The sequence below is a fragment of the Bubalus kerabau genome, chromosome 3 (genome assembly GCF_029407905.1).
Source record: "Bubalus kerabau isolate K-KA32 ecotype Philippines breed swamp buffalo chromosome 3, PCC_UOA_SB_1v2, whole genome shotgun sequence".
Classification (NCBI taxonomy): domain Eukaryota; kingdom Metazoa; phylum Chordata; class Mammalia; order Artiodactyla; family Bovidae; genus Bubalus; species Bubalus kerabau.
Genome location: NC_073626.1, coordinates 14,010,648 through 14,031,115, shown reverse-complemented (window position 1 = coordinate 14,031,115; position 20,468 = coordinate 14,010,648). Strand labels below are relative to the sequence as shown.

The window sequence follows — 20,468 nt, the reverse complement described above, 5'->3', positions numbered from 1 at the left end:
GCTGAGCAAAGCCATCGTTGCTAAACCTCACAGATAGTATAAGGACTGGGAAAAAGGGGGGGTTTCATGGCAGGGGAGAATCCTGGGGAATTAGAGGAGAAACTCGCAGAGTATTGATGGAAACCCTGCTGCTTCCCATTAGCCCTGCCAAGAAGCAGGCAATAACACCACCTGTCTGTTTGGCAGCCACAGGTATCTACACATGGTTCATGTTTTTCCTCTCCAGATTTCAAGATTTAGATTGGAGACCCTACTAGTTTAATCAACAGGTGAAATAAAATGTCATGAAGCAGAAATCACCATCAGCATTGCTGTGTGGGGAAAAGAAGAGGCAATCAGGAGTTCTCTCCAGGCACTCTTGTGAGTTGCATAAGGGCTTCCTGTTGAAACCATTTCTTGGCCCCGGGGCTTCTGTGAAGCCGGCGAGCTATCCTGTAAGCTGGCACGATGCCACTGTAACAGATGGCCAGCAGTGCAGGCAGCAGAGACCATGGAGGAGCATCGCAAGTGAATGCTGAGGGCGAGATCTCTAGGTGTGAGCCCGGAGATACGTCTGTCTGCTCTTTAGTCCTGAGCTCCTGAGCAAAGCGGGGATAGGGAATATTAAGACTTCTGTCTGGATCCTTGGCTATTACTCACTTCAGGCCGAAATGCCAGCCTTGCCTCATTTGTGTGGTAGTATTAGGTTTTCTACTCCAACTCTTGTGGGTGTGTGGGGTGTTGCAAAGAGGATGATGGACAAGATAGAGATATTCTAAATAGAACCATGAGTATTTCTGGTTTGCTTTAGCTCTCCAGCTCATTCTGTGCATTCCTGCCAAATTCATCTCCAAAGGCACAGCTTGGATCATACTCCTTCTTCCCCCAAATTTTTTATGATAATGATGATGATGATGATTTTGATAATAATGATGGTTTTGATGATGGTGGTGGCAGCGGCTGTATTTATTAAACACTTGCTATGTGCACAATTTTCTTATCAGGCTGGTAAACATTCTATCAAAGGTCACATAGCTATTAAGTATCAGAACTGGAATCTGTAACTATATCTGTCTGACTCTAGAGTAGGAACCTTAACAACTGTACTCGATAGGTGCATATATAAGCAAAGTCATCTAAAGTTTGGGGCTTCCCAGCTGGCTCAGTGGTAAGGAATCTGCCTGCAATGCAAGAGACCCAGGTTCGATTCCGGGGTGGGGAAGATCCCCTGGAGGAGGACATGGCAACCCACTCCAGTATTCTTGCCTGGGAAATCCCATGGACAGAGGACCTTGGGTGGGCTACAATCCATGGGGTCACAAAGAGTTGGACACAAGTGAGCATGCATGCACATCTAAAGTTTCTCTGGAAATTTCTTGATTGTCATCAACTTATAGTCAATTCATACCCACCATCATCTGTGCTTGAATTCTTCTGTATTAAGGATCATGTGTGCTGTTGCGGGGGATGGTAGAAAGAGTTTGAGCTTGTGTGTGTATACCAATGTGTGTGTATGATTAAGCAAAATGTGCTTATTTTATAATTACTCAGAATATGGAACTTTTTCTGTAGTAGCAGCACCATTCTGTTCTTCCTGGGCTTCCCTGGTAGCTCAGACAGTAAAGAATCGGCCTGCAATGCAGGAAACCCAGGGTCATTCCCTAGGTGGGGAAGATCTCCTAGAGAAGGAAATGGCAATCCACTCCAGTATTCTTGGCTGCAGAATCCCATGGACAGAGGAGCCTGGCGGGCTACAGTCCATGGAGTCACAAAGAGCTGGACACAACTGAGTGACTAACACTTTCACTTTTTCAGGTCTGTGTTTCCTATGCCCATCAGTAAGTATGAAATAATGTGTGCTCATGGCAGTCCATGAGGTTGCAAAGAGTTGGACATGACTGAGCGACTGAACTGATGTCACATTTCAGAGTGAATACACACACACATTTATCACCACTACTTACGTTTCAACAAATGCATTTTTAAAATTCCGGATCTGAGGACCTGTGAGAAAAGTCATAATTTAAGATCTCTGTGCACATCTTATTTCCTTGTTAACCAGGCAGAACAGGCTGGTTCAGATGTTTGCGAGTATGAGAGCACTTAATCTGTTACCACTGCTTTGCATCGTATCATGTTCTAGACTTCTTAGGAGCAATCTTTATTTATTTTTGGAGCTCACAGATTGCATTTGAACGAGTCAGGAATATTTTCCAGCTTATTTTAGTGAACTTACTCATATGCTGCCCAAATGGAAGAAAAAATACACTCTTTTCCAAGGAGTGGCTGTTAGTGCCATCCTAGTGCTAGACTGTTTATCTGATCACCCCACGGATTAAACACTTGTCTGGATTTCTACTTGTCCATGAAGGTGTGCATGTGTCAAAAATAGCACATTTCTACTGGTTAATACAAACTGGGGAGAAGCTGTCACCGAAATCATGTATATTAATTCCCCACACCCAAATACTTTGTGTTCTTAGATAATCCTTCTTCTGCAAGGCCTTGAATAAACCTATAAATGTTAGTTCATCTTTAAGAGCCACTTGGGGTGATAAATATGCATATCTGACTCAAAGCTTGCACTCCCAGTGATGAGGGATTAGTTGCCTGGTTATTTGTGGTTATTTTTGTAGCACCTGTGGATTTCGGTGTTGGTAGTTTGCTTCATCATGCATGTGTCATGCATTTTTAGTAACTCACTGAACACAGGTGCTTCCTGATTATCTATTTGATTAACAGGGTGACCAAAATTAAAACAGAATAAACAAGCCCTGCTCTAGTTACTTTCACTTGGCCTACCTATTTGCATTGCCATAACCATGGAGACTGTTCAAAGTGGAGCTCCGTGGTTGGCCACCATCTCATTATTTTTTGTAACTTTTGCACTTATTTTTTAATATTTATTTATTTTGGCTGCTCTGGATCTTAGTTGCAGCTCACAGGACCTTAGTTGTAGCACGTGGGATCAAGTTTCCTGACCAGGGATCAAACCTGGTCTCCCTGCATTAGGAGCATGGAGTCTTAGCCACTGGACCACCAGGAAAGTCCCACTATCTCATTTAATTCAGTAGAGCCTAAAATCACTACGGATTCTTCCAAGTACCAAGCTTAATGCCTAACGCAGAATAGTCTGCTGAATGAAGAAGTAAATATGACTAAACACATACATATATGTATGAATATACTTAATGTAAGTGGTCACCATACATGCCAGGATAAACCACCCTGCTTTTATTTTACTTTTCAAGTCCTCTTGCAGATATGATTCACAAGTATTCAGAGGCTGTTGGAAACATCATGCATCAGGAAGGAATGGAGATAAGGAACCTAAAAAGGACCAAATCTTTGAGCCCATTAATCAAATCCATAATTCCCACTAAGACAGGTAAAACATTGAATAGTGTTAAGTGAAAAAAATTACTCTATATCCTGAGCATATTTGAAAGCTAAAATCAGAGACTGTTGTTCGGGGACACACCAGAGACACTTCTGAAAGGCGGAGACGTTTGAAGACCCTCATTAAGAAAATGTCACCTGTGTGCTCAGATAAAACAGGAAAGAAAAATGTATCTAAGTTTCCAAGGAAATGTAGCTCTTTCTTCCTCCCACTCCGTTTCTCTGAATGATTCTCTAAGTTACCATATGAGCAAAATGGAGCTTGAAAGAGACAAAATGGGGCTAGTGCTTTTTTTTTTTCCCCTATGAAATATCTTAATGGAATTGCTACTCCCTGCTTTCTGCACAAAGATTATTTGGTTTTTCCATACACTTAGAAAGGAAAATTTTAAGTTTCCAGTGAATGTACTTATTTTCAATAAGTACCACCACTATGTTTCTAGATACTTTATAATTAGAGTATTTAGGGGATGTATTTATTTGGTTGTGCCTTATCCAGTTAGATTAGGTACCATTAGTACTTTCATGGTTTAATGGAAATGATAGCTGAAATGTGAATGAATGCCTCCTCTGTGGGTAGAAGGAAGCCTAGAAGCCAACAGCTATAGCAGTTAAACGTGCGCCAGTTCTCATAAAAGAGCAGCCACAGGCGGTGAACGGTGGGCTGAACGCACTGGACCAGAAAAAGCCTCCGTTAGTCTCCTTTCCTGCAATCTGTATGCCTGCCTAACTCTTTACCGATGCTGTCCTCCACTCCAGCAGGCCCCAACCTTTTTGGCACCAGAAACTGGTCTCGTGGAAGACAGTTCTTCCGTGGACAGGGAGGGGGGTGGTTTGGGGAGGATTCAAGTGCATTACATTTCTTGTGCACTTTATTTTTATAAATATTATTATACCAGCTCCAACCTCAGATCATTAGGTGTTAGATCCTAGAGGTTGGGCACCCCTGGTTTACTCCATTAGCAGATGCCTGCACCCGTGTACATGCTATAGCCCAAATCAGAGACCTTTTTTGCTTTTTCTCTCCTTTAGCCAAAGTATCAACTCTTCCCCCCCTCCCCCCCGCCTTTTAGCTACGGTTTTGAAAAATTATGCATCACTTTTTGGAATTCTCCAAATCACCATATTTCAGATTTCAGAGAAGAGTGGTTCTTAGAATGATTTGTACTTCAGTCATGCAGGGTGACAGCCAAATGGCCCATGCACCCAGTTAATCACATTAACTCCCAGTGTTTAAGGCTGAAACTGCAACTCATTAAAAGCCAAAACCAAACCAGACAAACAAAAAACAAGATTTTTCCATCATCCAACTTATGGATGCAAAACCTTCTTGAATTATTGGACTTGGCCATTCTCATGAGGGGATTGTGAAAGGAAACAGAAGCTTGTGTTTAGAGCCTGCATCTTCAGTTCAGTTCAGTTCAGTCGCTCAGTCGTGTCTGACTCTTTGCGACCCCATTAATCGCAGCACGCCAGGCCTCCCTGTCCATCACCAACTCCCGGAGTTCACTCAGACTCACGTCCATCGAGTCAGTGATGCCATCCAGCCATCTCATCCTCTGTCGTCCCCTTCTCCTCTTGCCCCCAGTCCCTCCCAGCATCAGAGTTTTTTCCAATGAGTCAACTCTTCACATGAGGTGGCCAAAGTACTGGAGTTTCAGCTTCAGCATCATTCCCTCCAAAGAACACCCAGGGCTGATCTCCTTCAGAATGGACTGGTTGGATCTCCTTGCAGTCCAAGGGACTCTCAAGAGTCTTCTCCAACACCACAGTTCAAAAGCATCAATTCTTCGGCTCTCAGCCTTCTTCACAGTCCAACTCTCACATCCATACATGACCACTGGAAAAACCATAGCCTTGACTAGATGGACCTTTGTTAGCAAAGTAATGTCTCTGCTTTTCAATATGCTATCTAGGTTGGTCATAACTTTCCTTCCAAGGAGTAAGCATCTTTTAATTTCATGGCTGCAGTCACCATCTGCAGTGATTCTGGAGCCCAGAAAAATAAAGTCTGACACTGTTTCCACTGTTTCCCCATCTATTTCCCATGAAGTGGTGGGACCGGATGCCATGATCTTAGTTTTCTGAATGTTGAGCTTTAAGCCAACTTTTTCACTCTCCACTTTCACTTTCATTAAGAGGCTTTTTAGTTCCTCTTCACTTTCTGCCATAAGGGTGGTGTCATCTGCATATCTGAGGTTATTGATATTTCTCCTGGAAGTCTTGATTCCAGTTTGTGTTTCTTCCAGTCCAGCGTTTCTCATGATGTACTCTGCATATAAGTTAAATAGGCAGGGTGACAGTATACAGTCTTGACGAACTCCTTTTCCTATATGGAACCTGTCTGTTGTTCCATGTCCAGTTCTAACTGTTGCTTCCTGACCTATATAAAGATTTCTCAAGAGGCCTGCACCTTATTAAGTTTTATCTCTCATAATTCAAAGTCACGTTCAAGCAGCATGAGGTTACTCATTTTTTTTTTCTTTATTGATTCAGTAGGCAGGTACCAGGTCCTGTGTTGGCTTATAAAACTATAGAATGACTTAAAAGATAGTCTTTCTTTTCAAGGAGTTCATGACACAAGCATATAAAGCTATAAAATTACATATCTATGTAAAATATAATCATGTCCGACTCTTTGTGACCCCATGGACTGTAGCCCACCAGATTCCTCTGTCCATGGAATTCTCCAGGCAGGAATACTGGAATGGGTAGCCATTCCCTTCTCCAGAGGATCTTCATGACCCAGGGATTGAACCTGGATCTCCTGCATTATAGGCAGATTCTTTACCATGTGAGCTACCAGGAAAGCCCCATATAATATGTAGCATATGTTATATATTTATTACAATAAATGACTATAATATTATCAGTTCAGTTTAGTTCAGTCACTCAGTCATGTCTGACTCTTTGCAACCCCATGAATTGTGGCATGCCGGGCCTCCCTGTCCATCACCAACTCCAGGAGTTTACTCAAGCTCACATTCATTGAGTTGGTGATCCCATCCAGCCATCTCATCCTCTTTCGTCCTCTTCTCCTCCTGTCCCCAATCCCTCCCAGCATCAGAGTATTTTCCAATGAGTCAGCTCTTCACATGAGGTAGCCACAGTACTGGAGTTTCAGCTTTAGCATCAGTCCTTCTAAAGAGATCCCAGGGCTGATCTCCTTCAGAATGGACTGGTTGGATCTCCTTGCAGTCCAAGGGACTCTCAAGAGTCTTCTCCAACACCACAGATCAAAAGCATCAATTCTTCAGCACTCAGCCTTCTTCACAGTCCAACTCTCACATCCATACATGACCACTGGAAAAACCATAGCCTTGACTAGACGGATCTTTGTTGGCAAAGTAATGTCTCTGCTTTTCAATATGCTATCTAGGTTGTTCATAACTTTCCTTCCAAAGAGTAATATATATATATATTATTATTATTATATACAACAATATAATGGAAAATGACTTACAGAAAGACAAAAGTGGAATCAAATAATTTAACCTGGAGTCATTAAGAAGACTTCACAGAGAAGGTGACGACTGAGTCCTGAAAGACAGTCACCCAGGAGAAAGACATCTAGTGTGAATGAACAGGAAGTTCACTAGGATTGCCCCATAGGGGAGAGGGCACTTCAGATTTGCACCATTCAATGAGGGAGTTATTAATAGTATCACATGTGGCTACTTAAATTTTATTACAAGGACACTAATTTAAAATCCAGTTCCTTAGTAGCCAACCACATTTCAAGCACTTGATGGCCACATTTGGCCAGTGGCAACTGTCGGGGGGGGGCGGGGGGTGCTGTGTGAGTGCGTGCTAAGTCTCTTCAGTCATGTCTGTATTGTATCAATCTTGGATAAAACTCCTCCCTTACACACTTTGTCTAAGACACTGCTTAGATAGCATATATTTAATTTCATTTCTCCCCCATAGATTGAAAGTTATTTGAAGGTAGACCATACCTATTCACTGTTCTGTCAATAGCACAGAGGTGGCACATGGTGTAACCAACAGATATGTAACTAAAAGGAACTATGGAGGTAGTACAAATTCTTACACAAAAGCAAGGTTTAAAGCACCCTCATCTGTGGCTCTCTGTTCTTACTGGCTTGGATAAACAAACAAGGACTCTTTTATAATAAAAGGATGATACAGTATTCTAACGCTTGATAGTACAAAGTCTAGGAAAGGAATGAGATCACTCTGGTTTGATATTTTAAAGGGAAAGATGGCAGACAAAAGGCAAAGTGTGTTGGAACGAGAAGTCTAGAAAACAGCCCAGGACAATGGGTGACTGAGAAGAGAACAGGAAGAGTCGGCAGCGGGACTGAGGCATGGAGCCACTTCTTATAAATGTCACTTTGCATGCTAAGTCGCTTATTGTGTCCAACTCTTTGCGAACCTGTGGGCCTCCTGTAGCCAGCCGGGCTCTTCTATCCATGGGATTTCCCAGGTAAGAATACTGGAGTGGGTTGCCATGCTCTCTTCCAGTGGATCTTCCCAACACAGGGTCTTCCCGTCTCAGGAACCTGCATCTCCCCACACCTCCTGCAATGGCAAGTGGACTCTTTACCACTAAGCTACTGAAGACAGAAAAATTTGACAAATAACTACAAACTCAAATGCTCTTGAGGGACAGGTAGGTAAAGTGAATGGTTGAAAATGAACAGGGAAGTGTTAAAAACTGGTGAATTTGAGCTGCTGTGTCCAGCCTCCTGAATCAGCGCACGGGCTGTATTTCTGTGCCTCCTTCCCCACCTTCACACTCAGCCAACTTCCTGTCCATCTTTATGGTGGTCTTTCCTGCTTTCATTCCATTCCCTATTATACGTACAGCCTTAGACTCTACATTTGGCCATTTTAGCCAAGTTCTCACAGCATGTTAAAACCTCTCTCCTTCTTCTGACCTTACAGCATATGTTTCTTGTTAATTCCTGAACCTGGTTAAATTCCTCTATTTCTCTGCTCTCGAGAGAAATTCTGGTTGCAATGATTATTTTCCCGCTACATGTTTGGTTCATCTGACAGCACTTAGGTCCTCCCTGCAGACCAGTTTCACTTTTATTCAGCTCCAGGTCCTCTCTTCTAACTTGCCCATGGTAACTGTCCCCAAATTTTACTTTCGAGAACATTACCCAGCTCTTTCATTTATCTTTAATGAGGGCATTGGGATTATTCAGACATGCGTGTGTGCGGGTGCTAAGTCACTTCAGTCCTGTCCAACTCTTTGCAGCCCCATGAACTGTAGCCCACCAGGCTCCTCTGTCCATGGGATTCTCCAGGCAAGAATACGGGAGACGGTTGCCATGTCCTCCTGCAGGGGATCTTCCCGACCCAGGGATGGAACCCAGATCTCTTATGTCTCCTGTGTTGGCAAATGAGTTCTTTACCACTAGTGCCGCCAGGGACTGCACTTTCTTGACTCTTTTTCCTTGCCTGTCACCATTTCTTTATGCCTTTACTAAAATCTGTTATCTTTGAGGAAGGAGTGATCGTTCACTATTTTATCCATTCTTTGAAATGAGACTTTACTTTTCCCATCTTTCTGGAAGACATGTGCTCGTCCCCCACCCAACTCCATGTTTCCCTGAGATTCTGCTCACAGCCCTTCTCCATTTGTAGTTGTTTCCTTGGTGGATCTCATCCAGCTTCTGAGAGACCTCAGCCTAATTCTCACCCTCTTTTCTGAGCTCTCTGTAGACCACCTCCAACCATGCACATAACGTACAAATTGTTTGAACACTGAGTTTAAAAATACACCTATCCTCTTTCCCTCCAAACCCGGCTTCTCTCTAGGAGGTCTCTATTTTTGTGAATACAAGAGAAATCCTCCTAGCTCTGTAGCTTTGAAACCTGGAATCAACTTTAAATCTGCCCTAATCTTCCTCCTTCCTTGGAGAATCATTATAGATCATAAGACTTTCCACACCATTGTTGTGTAAAGGGCATTTTCAAGTTCCTGAGACAGGCACTGGCATAGAGAGCGAAAAAGACTAGCTTTGGAAATAGAAGCCTTGAACTTAGGTCCTGGCTTTACCACGCAGTGCCTTTCTGACCTCTGGCAAGTTGCTGAAGTCTCTTTGTTCAGTTTCCGGTCTATAAAGAGATGATAGCACTACCTTTGTCAGAGGTTGTTGTGGGCATTTCAGAGGATAATATGTGTAATTTAATATGTAAGTTCTTGACAAATTCTATAGTGACACCCTTTGATTTAATCTTTGAGATAACCAAGTATATAGTCCCTCAAAAGTTCTCACTCTCAGAGAGAAGAGACTTGTAAAAACAAGTGGATTTGGGTGAGTTAAGAACCTTTCTTTTGCAGTAGGCAAACTATCCTTAATGGATCAAGTTCTGTACTAAGTCTTTAACTATTAGTTTAAATCCATCTGAAATTGCTATTCTTAGTGGATTTTTTTTTTCAGGCAATTATTGGAAACTGTACATAGTCCAGTTTACACTGTAAATAGTGGTAATACTTCCCTTTCAAAGTGCCCTGGGGCAGTCCATACATTGGAGGGGAGGAAGTCTCTCAGTCGTGTTCCACTCTTTGCGACCCCAGGGATGCACCAGATTCCTCTGTTCATGGGATTTCCCAGGCAAGAATACTGGAGTGGGTTGCCATTTCCTTCTCCAGGGGTCTTCCCAAGCCTGGGAACAAACCTGACTCTCCTGCATTACAGGCATAGTCTTTACCATCTGAGCTACAGTCTAGACATTGGAAAGGCACTTGATTCCACCTGACATTGCATTAACAACTCTTTTGCTAAAGATACTGGGGTGGGGGCAAAGCTTATGCCAACATCAGTTGCTGTGTCTTCATTACCAGCATCTTGCCCATCAGGATTACTAGTTACCTTTGTCTACCACAGATTGAAGCAGCTGGTCCACACACTTTAGTCACTTGGACTCATGGAAGTACAAACATATATAAGGCAAAATTATTTTTTTTATTATTTCATTATTAGATTCATTATTAACACCATGATCCCTAATGTCTGGCTAAGGCTTGGAAATCTTTGACTTGATGAATCAAGAAGATATTATGTGTAATTTGTTAAGTTTATTCTTTAATTCTCTACTTTTTGGTCCTAAAGTGCTTCATATGTAGTGTTGGGTTCTATTGTGATCTTCTTTTAGCTGAGAACAGGTAACTCTGTCTTTAAAAAAGCCGCTGTTTGGGGACTTCCCTGATGATGGTCCAGTGGTTAAGAATCTGCCTGCCAATGCAGGGGATAGGGATTCGATCCCTGATCTAGAAAGATCCCACATGCCAAGGGGCATCTAAGCCCCAGAGTCGCAACTGCTGAGCCCTCGACCACCCTAGAGCCCATGCTCTTGCAATAAGAGAAGCCACCTCAATGAGAAGCCCACACATCACAACTAGAGAGGAGCCCCCACTTCCAGAGTCCAGATAAGGCCCACATGCAGCAGCAAAGACCCAGCACAGCCAAATAGGTAAATAATTTGTTTTTAAAGTCACTCTTTCTCGTGTAGTCTAATGAATAGCAACAAAATAAAATGAGATACTAATATGTTTCTTAAATACATTTGATATGAAGATTGGCCTGGTAGAATTATTTCTTGGAGTATAGGGCCCTACCTCAAGATGCTGTTCTGTTTGTACTGAAACATTTGTGTGCAATATATAAAGCCATGAAAGAGAGCCCTGTTTTATATTGTGTGTTGATGTGTATATGTAAAAAATGAATTTTTTTTTTTCAGTATGGAGCATTTTTCATTTAACAAGTCATTACAAGTAACCTTGACTGTACTGAGTAAAGGCACACAACCTCTGCAAATTCTGCATCTTCCTGATCCTATTCTCAATTAGGTGCCAAACGTAACTCTAATTCTTATGTTCTTATGTAGTGTTTAATTGTACAGATTCCATAAAAATGCACTTAATATAAAGAAAACAAATACTCTTTTTTTATTGCCACACTAAATACTTTTGCCAGCAAATGCTTTTGGGGGTGCTTTTTATTTATGGATTTTTCACAATGCCGGAGAGCTTTTGTCTTTTTTAGTGCTTTATATTTATAGTTGTGGGATGATCATTTTCTGCTTGGTTTCACATTGAGCTCTTTCAGAACTAGTTGGAGTAGTAATAGTTTCATACTGTTTATACTTTCTCCCCTTGAGTCCTATGTTAAATCTTTTTCACTCTATCAGTGACATCGCAGTATATTATGCTATACATTCTAAGGCTATTAACTTTCGGCACTGCTAATGATTTCTTTTATATATATATATATATATATACACACACACACAGCACATAAAACATGTAAATGTTTCTTATTCAAACAAGAAAACTCAAAGCATAATCAACCCCATCAGCAAGGAGAAAAAAAAAGAAATGGAGATTTTTTTTTTTTCTTCCCAAATGAGATTGCAAGAGAGAAACAGGTTTGCAAAATACTGGTGTTGGAAAACAAAGTAAATTACAATAGACCCCTAAAGGGAGAGATTTCCTTTTCTTAAAAAACAGCTTGTTTAGTATTCTATTTCTACACTTATTTTTTTTTTAAAGTAACACATTTGAAAATCAACAATCACAATGTAACAGTTTTCTTGACTAGAAGAAAAGGTCTGAGTCTTTGTGAGAAGGCAGGAAGGGAAGAAAAGGAAGGAAACTCAGAGTGACCTTGACTTCTTCATCATTGTGCTCAGGCTTTGTAAAGGAGCCTGGGCTAACAGCTCACCTTCTGTTCTAGTAGTTCAGAGCCTTTGAGGGTTGAACCTGGAGGTAATGTCTGCAAGGTGGCTGGGAAACAAACACTCTTAGGGGCAAAGTTTAACAACAGAAGATTTAAGGGATTAGGGTGATTCAGCAAGGCCCCCCAAATAGGAGAAATGAAATTTATTAGGGCAATAACAACCAGTATTTGCATCTGCACAATGAGGATTGCCTGATCCTAAAAAGAAGTCTTGGAAGCCACTGGATTCCTGGCTTATTTCACATTTTGGCTTCCTTTATGTTCCAGCTTTTTAAATTTAAAAGAAAGAACATTTATTTATTTATTTGGCTGTGCCAAGTCTTCATTGCAGTGCGTGGGATATTTAATTGCAGCATGCTAACTCTCAATTTCGGCATGTGAGATCTAGTTCCCCGACCAGGGATCGAACCCAGACCCCCTGTGTTAGGAATACAGAGTCTTAGCCACTGGACCACCAGGGAAATCCTTACATTCCAGCTTTTTGATCAAACAGGATGGTTCAGAAAACGCCTTTCATGGAATCTTGAACATCTTGGCCATTTTCAGGCCAAGCAGTCAATGGCTGTAGAATGGGATAAGGATAAATAGGACAGAGGAGCGAGCAGAGCAAAGAGAAATGGGATAAGATGAGAAGTGACATGTGAGGAGAATGAGACAGGAGAGAAACCAGTGAGGGGGAACAGTCAGAGAAAAGAAAAGAAAACTAGATAGCAAGGGAAGTCCGATTTTACTAAACCTTAATCCATGCCTAGAACTAAAAGGCTAGGGATACGGTACTAAAAAAAAAAAAGGAACAGTGCATTTTCTTAAGGCACTAAGATGGACTGAGGAAACGTTTACAAAATATTTACTGAGGTTGCCTCAGTAGCACACAGACATCCACATCTGGGTAGGTCCTGCCCTGCCCAGATTTACTCCCTTTGGGGCAGTGGAAGGAGGCCCTGTAGCAGCCTGGTTCTCTGTCCTGACAGATGTTCATCTGCTTCCAGAAAACGGTGTCCTAGAGGAGGAAGGTCAGCAGACAGGACGTGAGGTCAATGTCAGGGTTCCATGCCAGGAACAGGAACTCTGGGTACATAGGAGGGGTACAGCTGGTCAAACCCCAATGTACCAATGCAGCTCATTGGAATGGTCAGAAGGCTAGTCCCAGAGCCTTTTGTTAAATCTCCCTTGAAATTTTGATGCCAGGAACCTCTTCTGGTAGGAAGGGGCTGGAGAGACACGGAGGTTAAGCAAAAAAACCCAAAAGCCTAATTATTAAATAATTTTTCCTTTAAAAATTTTTAAATTTACTTTTCAGAGTTCTTAAATCTTCCAAGTTAAGGAGCTGCTTTCCTAGCAGAGATACAGTTCCCAAAATAAAACTGGACACTTGCTTGAAAGCTATGTTTTCAAGGTTAACGCTGTGGTGTATACCTTAGCCTTTTTGCACATTCAACATAGAGCTAATCAGAAGATCTGTTGTCTCTAGGAAACCGAGAAGGAAAACAATCAGCTCTGTTCTTCTCTCTGAGCTGGGGGAGTGAGCTATAATAAGGGAGCACAAGAATACGTCCAGAGCCAGCAAGCCCGAACACACAGGTTAGCACGCCTGGCTGACCTAACTCGCAGGTGCGCGGTTGCCAGGTAACACTGGGGCCTCGGGGTCCTTTAAGAAGGCCTGCAGTTGGGCTTGGAGAGGTGTGGGCATGGCCTGGGGCCGTGATAGGGGGCAGGCAAACGGAGTCACTCTCAGGGCAGCTGGCAGTGGGACTGCTCCTCACCTATGTGGCAAGTGGGAACAAGCCTGGTTTGGCCCTGAAAGGTTCTTCTTCCTTGGCTGCCTGTGCTGTGGAAGGGCCCTGATTAGTCATGATCATGCAGAAGGAAGGAAAGCCCTGCTGTGCATTATAAAGCATTCTTGTTGTTGTTAAGTTGCTAAGTTGTGTCCAACTCTTTAGTGACCCCATGGACTATATAGCCCACCGGGTTCCTCTGTCCGTGGGATTTCCCAGGCAAGAATACTGGAATGAATGGTCATTTCCTTCTCCAGGGATCTTCCCAACCCAGGGATTGAACCCGCATCTCTTACAACTCTTGTACTGGCAGGTAGGTTCTTTTCTACTAGTGCCACCTGGGAAACCCACACACCACCTGTATATAAATGTATTTAAAGCGCAACTCCTGTCCTTTATACAGTTAAGTTCTAAAATTCCCCTCAATCTTGGACAAATTCAAGGAGCACATTTTTATACAGGTGAAGAGTAAAATGATTTTTGGAAAGAGCCACTGACTGATTGAAAATACCTGGATTCTAGTCCCAGTTTTGCAACTTCCTTCATGATCAGTTTTATCTGGAAGTCATAGCTTCATTTGAGATTCACACACTATTTGCTCAAATCTCTGTGTGTTTTAGGAAACCCAGAATTCCCCACCATCTCTTTAGGAATTCTTGAGGACTTAATTTTCTTTACCTTCTATAATTCCTACTTTCTTCTTACATGGATTTAATTCAGATCATGAATGATGTGGTCCCTTGTATATGGTCTGCTTACAGAGTCTGCCATTTCTTAAACCATTTATCTGGTAAATTCACAAATGTGGAACTCCTTGTCCCCAAATAAGGCCAGATGTGTAAGGACCTGCTTTGTCCTCAGCTAGTGCTGTTTTGTCTTTTAGAGGGTAATAGTAGCTCCTGGTCATTCATGTGCTCTTCTGAATTTCATTCCCCTTGAACAAGAAAAGCTTTAAGTGGACAGAGACAGCATGACTGTACTGCAGAATAGGTAGTGGTCCTGGCCTGTAACGCATTTACAGAGAAAGGCCCAAGGTCTAAGGGCAGAATCTCTTTTATTATTTTTTAAAATAGCAGAGGATCTCTTAAAAAAAATTTTTTTTTTGGCTGCTCTGGGTCTTCATTGCCGCGCATGGGCTTTCTGTAGTTGCAGGGAGCTCGGGCTCCTCTCTAGTTGTGATGGGCAGGCTTCTTGATTCAGAGCCTGGGCTCTAGGGTGTGTGGGCTTCCGTAGTTGGGGCTTGCGGACTCAAGATTGCAGGCTCAGCAGTTGGGGCACATGGGCTTAGTTGCCCCTCAGCTTATGGAATCTTCCCAGATCAGAAATCTAACCTGTGTCCCCTGCATTAGCAGGTATATACCCTACCACTGGACCGCCAGAAAAATCCTGAGCAGAATCTCTTTTACTTTAAAATCTGCATTCCTGGGTTAGCTAGTTTCAGAGAAGGGTAAGTATTGAGGATCACCCAATTTCTCCTGATCCAGGGCTTCTCTTTATAGCTGTGTCTTTCCCAAGCATAGAGTATTTCTCTTTGGGATAGCCATCTGTGCCTGAGTCTGTTGAGGATGAAGAAAAGATAGGTTATCTAATAAGACATAGGAAAACTGAGAGCTTGCGGTTGAAACAGAGGCATCCAAGCTGCTTTGCCACCGCCTGGAATCAGGCAGGCAAATGGGGAGATGGCAAAGGCCAACCTTCCTAGCCCAAGGGCTATCATTCTACTTTGTATGTTTGAGTCATTGCGAGAAGAGAAAGATTTATAGGCATTCTTTCAACACTTACTCAACAAATATTTATTGAACACCTACCTTATTCCGAGCTCTGCAGTGTATTTAGAAATCTGGGCTGCAAACAAATCTTTCCTCCTCACTGTTCTCAAGCACTGCTCTTTTTAACTGCCTCCAGATCACATCCCAAGTATCAATCCATGTATTGATTGAATGCTTACATGTGTAAAGACTCTTACAGGGCTGACATTGTCAATATTTGCAAAGTCTAAGACTTGGAAACATGGAGGAAGCTTATTTTCTATAATGTGTACTTTCACGGACCTTATAGTGCAGCTCAAGTTGAGTTTATGTTTAAAAAAAAAAAGGCCAAAACAAACAAACTGGCACATAGACAGCACTCAAGACTGGGGAAAAAATGATACAAAACACTTCTAAGAAGCCAATCCAGACTTCTGCCGTGGATTCTGATATTATATAGAATCTCAGCATCAAATATTTATTTGAAGTGAAGTTGCTCAGTCGTGTCCAACTCTTGGTGACCCCATGGACTGTAGCCCACCAGGCTCCTCCATCCATGGAATTGTCTAGGCAAGAGTACTGGAATGGGTTGCCATTTTCTTCTCCAGGGGATCTTCCCGACCCAGGGATTGAACCCGGGTCTCCCACATTGCAGGTAGATACTTTACCCTCTGAGCCACCAGGGAATCCCTTATGTATTTGAAAAGATATCTTTTTAAGAAAACTGTAAATATGTGCATAGTGATGTTAACAGCTGGGTAGATGATATTTGTTCTGTTTGATCATGGTGAAATTTAAGGTCTAAAATGCAGGGTAGAGATGCCTAGTTGATTCAGGAGATGCTGTATTTGGCAGACAAAAACATGGCCCTTGGTTATAATCATCACCCATGGTGTTACATCTCAGATGTGCAAATAAGGAAAACACAATCTTTGGAAAGTCTTTGGCAGCCATCCAGAGGTTCATGCAATACCAAAGATGAGGTCTTGGGAGAAGAGTTTCTCTTTCTAAATATGTCAAGTGGCTCAGTGGTAAAGAATCCATCTGCCTATGCAGGAGACGCGGGTTCAATCCCTGGATCAGGAGGATCCCTTGGATAAGTAAAGGCAACCCACTCCAGTATCCTTGCCTGGGGAATCTCATGGACAGAGGAACCTCGTGTGCTATACAGTCCATGGGGTTGCAGAGTTGGACACAATAAGCAACTAAGCCCAGTGCAGCACGTGGACAGATATTATCTCCTTCCCTTGTACTAACACACCAAGTGTTAGTCACTTTCAAAAAATTATTATTTTGGCTGCCCTGGGTCCTCATTGCTGTGTGCAGGCTTTCTTTAGCTGAGGCTGCTCTTCACTGCAATGCGCGTGTTTCCCATTGCAGTGGCTTCCTTTAGTTGTAGAGCATGGGCTCAGAGGTTGTGGTACACTGCTTTAGCTGCCCTGTGGCATGGGGGATCTTCCTGGACCAGGGATCGAACCCACGTCCCTTGCAATAGCAGGCAGACCACTGAACCACCAGGAAAGTCCTTCAAATTATTTTGATGTTTTTCTCCAAGTGTGGTGGGACAGCTAGATGTTGGAGGATCCTTCCTGCTATTCTAAGAAGATTGGGCATCATGCTGGGCAAAGGAAATTAACAAGGTTTGTCAATAAGTGAATGATACACCAAATATTTGCTTCAGAAAAACTTATTGTAATAACCCAGCTGAAAAGAAATGGGAACACTGGCAAAAAACTTTGGAGAATTAATGTCTGGGAAGTGTCAAAAGTCCTATCTCCTTGAGGTAAATGGGAGAAAAGAACTTCTGAATGCATTTCAATCAGGTTCCTACCTCCTCAACTCAAATCTAGGCCACTGGTATAGTATTTCCTTGCTTCTTGCCTTTCAATATAGTTCTGTGTGTACTATTTAAAAAATACCACAGCATCCCAGGGCAGGATCTCTTTCAGAATGAATCAAGTGATTCCCATGTGCTAGTTTATAAATTGTTAACTGCTTTGGGATTCATAGAGATGAAAGATGCTTTATTTATTGTCCTTTGAGATGAATGATGCATAATTTATAACAGTAGGATTACTATTTTATTTACTCTTGTGATGCTGAAATCACATTCTTGTCTAGTGATGGAATTGCAGAATCCCTTTTAATTTGTGGGCAAGTATCTTATTAAAAGCTTCGGTGTTGGAGGGTCTGGTGACTCCAGGGTGGGTGTTGTATGAATGAAACAGTATGATCCTTTTGTTGTTACACAAAGGCTTTATTCTCCTGCTCACACGCATTAGTGAGATATTAACCATGTGTGCATGATGTAAAGATGTTGGCTGTAATGTGTGTTCATGCAGGCTTATGATGACATAATTATGTAGATTTTGCTAAAGTACCTTAAAGTCTCACAGTTGTAGACTTTATGGAGTCTTCTCCGTCAGTGATCCCAGGACCACATAAGGCACTCTTATGTTTCGAGGTAATCACATGTTTTCAGCATCCAAGAATATCAACAATTTTGCGTTTAGGAAGATATCAGCTTCCTGGCTGATAGAACCATTAGAATTCTTCACTTTGCTGCTTTGTAAGGACAAGTTTTGTTTGCTTGATTTTTTAAAAAGGGAATTATTTCATTATATAATTATGTATGTATACATATATATGTATAATCTTTATTGAATTTGTTAACAGCATTGCTTCTGTTATTTATGTTCTGACTTTTTTTTGGCCATGAGGCATGTGGGGTCTTTGCTCCCCCAGCAGGGATGGAACCTGTACCCCTCTGCACTGCCACATTGTAAGCAAGTGTGTCTGCATGCTCAGTCGTGTCCAACTCTTTGTGACTTGATGGACTGTAGCCCTCCAGGCTCCTCCGTCCATGGGATTTTTCCAGGCAAGAATACTGGAGTGAGTTGCCATTTCCTCCTCCAGGGGATCTTCCCAATCCAGGGATAGACCCAGAGTCTCCTGTGTCTTCTGCATTGGCAGGTGGATTCTTTACCACTGAGCCACCTGAGAAGTTCCCCCTTGCATTGGAAGGCAAAGTATTAACCACTGGATGGCCAGCAAAGTCCCTTGCTTACTTGATTTTAATGAAAAGGTATGGATCCCTTCTTGGCAGCAAGGTTTGGGACAATTTGTTTAATTTTTTAAAAAATATTTGTCCTATGTTATCTCTGCATCAGAATGATTTGTGTGCTTTGGGTGAGGCAGGAGTGTTGGAGCTCTTTCCTGCCTGGTTATGTCATCAATTCACTCCTCCTTTTGTGGAACCAATGTCATCTACTCTGTCTTAGGGCAGAGCCTCAGTGGAAGGTTTAGATATAAGACAGCAGAATCACGATAGCTATTAGTGTCTTCTTTTAAAAAATTTGCATTTACTTTTTCCAGAGGAAAAGTGCTTTCTTGTCTTTCAACTGTCGAACAAATAGCAATAGTAGGAAAGGAAAGGTCTTTAGACAGATGGTCACAGAGACTGCAGGGTGGGATCCGGCATGAACTGTCCAGAAAAACCGGGAAGCAGATAAACCAAAACCGTATTTTTACATCTTAAAATGATCTTACCAGTTTGGTTACATGTTTCTGTTTTATTAGGATATTCATTTGCTTTCTTATCTAGACTCAGTTTGGAATTTCTAAGACTGTTCTGTTGGAAATACAGAAAGTGTTTCTAGGGAATTCCCTGGCAGTCCAGTGGTTAGGTCTTAGCGCTTTCACTGTTGAGGGCCCAGGTTCGATCCCTGGTCGGGGAACTAAGATTTCACAAGCCATGCTCTGTGGCAAAAAAAAAAAAGGTATTTTTAGAAACTGTGATCCCCCTGTCCTCCTCCCTAGTGCAGGGAAGTGTGCCTTTTTTCTTCTATTTTTCTAGTGGAAGCAGATGAAAAGAAGCTAAGATATAACTAATGACTCTCTTTGTGTTTATGGAAAACCCTGGTGTAGGATAAGGAAGGATAGCAATTATGTCTTCTTTGAGGACAGAAATGGACTTCAACTAAAGGGAGGGATTAGAATCAGGTTTAGGAAAGTCCTTTGTCTCTGAGTCCGTCCATTCTGGGTGCTGGGTTTTATAGAACACATTTCTGCAAATGCCTCTTGTTCTGCTTCCCAGCATGGTTGGGGCTACAGTTGTCTCAGCAAAGAAAAGATGTCCACCTCTTTGGAATGACTTCAAGAATACAGGATTTGAGGCATTCAAACATGTTATTTTGGGGCTTCCCAGGTGGCGCTAGTGGTAAAGAACCTGCCTGTCAATGCAGATGTAAGAGACGTGGTTCGATCCTTGGGTCTGGGAAGATACTAGAGTGGGTTGTTTAGTATTCTTGCCTGGAGAACACCATGGACAGAGGAGCCTGGTGGGCTACAGTCCATAGGGTTGCACAGAGTCAGATATGACTGAAGCGACCTAACATGCGTGCACGCAACATATTATTTTACCGATCAGAAAGTAAGTCTGATTTTTCCCTCAAGTCAGTTGGCTTGTACCTAGACAAGAATCCCAATTTCTAAGCATCAGGACTGAGGTTTTGTTTTTTTTTTTCTGTTCAGCAGACTCTGGGGTGGTTCTCAGAAGTAAGAGGTCAAGCTAAAGATTTTGGAGTCTTCTTCCAACTCTGGATAATTGAAGCCAAAAAAGGAACACACTTACAAACCTTGAAAAAATATTCATTATATCAAAATGGAAATTATTTTCATATTTCTTCAAAATGTGTATGGCTTACAAGTTTTTATATTTCTTTCTTTTGAGGTTTTTTTTTTATTTTTTAATTTAGCTAGTGATGTGTAGTTATCTTTGCTTCCCTCCTTTTTATTATTATGCTTTTTTTTGCATTAAAGTTACCTCTGGAGTGTAAAGCAGAAGTGTTTGC

At 42.1% G+C, this 20,468-nt stretch overlaps 1 long non-coding RNA gene across 2 annotated transcripts; it reads left to right on the top strand.

Moving 5' to 3' along the window:
- Nucleotides 1-259: 259 nt before the first annotated feature.
- On the top strand, nt 260-20,468 carry LOC129647430 (uncharacterized). 2 transcript variants are annotated; one of them, XR_008712333.1, is made up of 3 exons: nt 260-533; nt 7,595-7,825; nt 20,149-20,468. It is a non-coding gene; the product is annotated as an uncharacterized LOC129647430 (long non-coding RNA). The 2 variants fall into 2 exon arrangements; XR_008712332.1 differs by lacking the exons at nt 260-533; nt 7,595-7,825 and adding exons at nt 13,569-13,703; nt 16,672-16,773.